Source organism: Mus caroli, chromosome X (genome assembly GCF_900094665.2).
Source record: "Mus caroli chromosome X, CAROLI_EIJ_v1.1, whole genome shotgun sequence".
Lineage (NCBI taxonomy): Eukaryota > Metazoa > Chordata > Mammalia > Rodentia > Muridae > Mus > Mus caroli.
The window spans coordinates 98,262,766-98,265,723 of NC_034589.1; the positions used below are offsets into that span (position 1 = coordinate 98,262,766).

The 2,958-nt window shown below is 48.4% G+C and overlaps 1 non-coding gene across 1 annotated transcript; it reads right to left on the bottom strand.

Moving 5' to 3' along the window:
• Window positions 1-2,648: 2,648 nt before the first annotated feature.
• Window positions 2,649-2,780, bottom strand: LOC115030182. Its single transcript, XR_003835802.1, has one exon. It is a non-coding gene; the product is annotated as a small nucleolar RNA SNORA17 (small nucleolar RNA).
• Window positions 2,781-2,958: the final 178 nt, after the last annotated feature.

Genomic DNA, 2,958 nt, shown 5'->3' on the forward strand with positions numbered 1-2,958 from the left:
TATCTAGCACTGAGAGAATTAAAAAAAAACATTCATATTTTAAATATTTTAAGTTTTGGGTTGCCAGGCAGTGGTGGCGCACACCTTTAGTCCCAGCACTTGGGAGGCAGAGGCAGGTGGATTTCTGAGTTTGAGGCCAGCCTGGTCTACAGAGTGAGTTCCAGGACAGCTAGGGCTACCTTGCCCACCAAAAAACAAAGAAAAAAAAGTCTTGGGTTAAGTTAAAGCCTGCTAAGTTAAAGTGATATTAGTCACTGTACATTAAGTGGTTATGTATGGCTATAAAAATGCTTGAACTAGAAGGAGACTTGGAAATCCAACTTTTAGAAAGTAGAAATTAGATCTATTGAGGTTGTTTCAAAGCTACATATAAGTAATGTCTGTCTGAATTTTATGAGAAGATCATACTTGTGTAATACAGCACTGATAGAATTCTGAGAAAAGACACAGAGGCCATTTCTATTTAATATATAAATTAAAAAGAAAGGTTAAGGATAACAAAACTTATTTTTTATATTCCGGCTTATGTTGAAATCCACTGTGCTTGCTTCTGTTTAGTCAGTTCTTTATTTGAACTGTTTATAAGGTTGTACACAGTCAAACTCACAACATTTTGTCTTCTGTATGTTAGATCTGTAGTTTCAAATGTTTCCCCCTGCCAAAAGACCACTCTTCCTCATCTTACTTATCTGAGTAAGTCCTATTGATCATTACAGTCCAGTTCCAGTATCAGACCAAGTTTTTTTCATTTTCATTTTTAAAAAAGTATGTGTGTATATGTCTCTCTGTTTGTATATACCACATGAGTAAGGGTGCAGAAAGAGGGCATTGGTTATGGGCTCCAGCCATGGGTGCTGAGAATTGAACTCAGGTCCTCTAGAAGAGCAGTAAGTGTTCTTAACTGCTGGGCCATTTCTTCAGCCCCAGGCCAAATTTCTTTATACTTTCATAGAAGTATGTCCTTTTACTTTAGGGTTTCTATTTTATTTTTAAATTATACATTTGTAACCGAGTAGCATCCCAGATCAGGGACATCTGCCTGGTCTTTGGTGGCAACAGACACCTGCTTCTGCAGAGCCACAGACCCAAACATGGCCCCCAGTGTCAGCACAGACCAGGACTTCACCATGGTCCCAGGTCGCATCACTGGCTACTCACATCAGGCTGTTTCTCACTACCCTCGAGTCTCCAATTCTACCTCTCTTCATTGTGCCCACATGCTTCTCTTTCTCTTCCATTTCTCCACCATTTGCTTGCTCCTCTTAGTGGCGCCTGGCGTCTCTGAGTGTCTGGGGTAATTCCAGGAGTGACTTCAGGAGTGCAATGTTCCACCAGGCAGGGGTATTCTTGAGCATGGTCTGCCCTGCCCACCAGGCCTAAGGGGTACCAGACTAGTGTTCATCTCCAGCTAGCTCCCTGGACCCCAGTGTACTAGTCTGGTGGTCATTTCAGGATCGGTCCTCTACAGGTCCATCTGAGTGACCATCTGTTTCAGGCTTATTCTTGCCCAGGTCCTGTGTTCCCAGTTGGGATTCTTCTAATGTCAGGCTTGCCTATCATTCTGGGAACGTATACAGGCCTACCTGGCAACCGAGTGGTGATTGTGGGGCAATGAGCTGTGCACAGGCAGTCTGATCCCTGGTCAAGTACAGGCTTCGAATCCCATTGACCCAGTAGGTGACTTCTGCCTGCAAGGGACGGCAGGTGTTCAGCCATGCCCCCTGGTCCACTGGCTCCTGTCCAGCTATAGCCTCTCACAACCCCCCACAGAGAGATGTGTGGCTATTAGTCACGTAGACTATCTGGACTCCACCCCCACGGTTACCTGCTAATAGTCAGGTATGCTCCTCCCCACAGTTACCTGGCAATAGCCAGGTAGGCCGGCCCTCAATATAAGGGGCTGTTTGCCCCCTCCTCCCTCTTACTCTCTTACTCTTTCTCCTGCTTCCTGCTTGCTTCTCTCTTACTCTTGCCTCTCACTCCCTTGCTCCCCCTCTTTTCGCCTTCCCTTCCCCCCTCTCCACGTGGACATGGCTGGCCTCTACTTCTCTACTCTCTCCCTCTCTCTGCCTTTCTACAATAAACACCTTAAAACCATGGACTGCCTCTTCTCACCGGGATCCATCATGCTGGAGTAATGGAGCAGGTCTTCTAATTAGCCGTGTGTCTAATCTCCCATGGGAGGCCTCCCTGTGCTCCCGGACAGGGCTGCCAGCTAAGCTGCCCACCTGAGCAAGACTCTCCTCCACAACAGGACCCAGCTGGAGCTCTCTCCTCCCTGCCCTTTTCCTTTTGGCCCCGGGCCAGAGCCTGCCTGCAGGCCCCCACTCTGTTCTCAGCTCTTCTACAGCATTCAGCAGTGTCTGCAGTGCCCAAGAGCCTGAGAACCTGTCCTCCCTGGCCTCTGTACAGGCCCGGGGACCTGAGCCAATTCCGGCAGTTCTGCAGGGACCTCAGACTGTGCTTCCCCACCTCCAGAGCAGGGTCCTGGGGCTTCTCACAGCCCAACGCCCACCCAGTGGCTGCGTGGGGTATGTATAGTCAAACTTCCCATGTCCTGCCTCGCCCAGCGGCCCAAGCCTAAGCAGATGTGGGACACCATTTTTAACCCACAGGTGGTCTTCTCAGGCTCACTTTCCCCCCCAGGAAATGGTAGGCTACTAACCATTCAGGTGCCCATCGGTTAGAACACTGAGCATAGACATAGCCTCTCTCCTCTCTGCCACCTACTGACACACATGTGACACAGCAATCAAATCTGCAATGCTTCCAGAGGCAGGGCTTTTTTTTTTCCATTTTTTAAAATTAGGTATTTTCCTCATTTACATTTCCAATGCTATCCCAAAAGTCCCCCATACCCACCCCCCCCACTCCCCTACCCACCCACTCCCCCTTTTTGGCCCTGGCGTTCCCCTGTACTGGGGCATATAAAGTTTGCAAGTCCAATGGGCCTCTCTT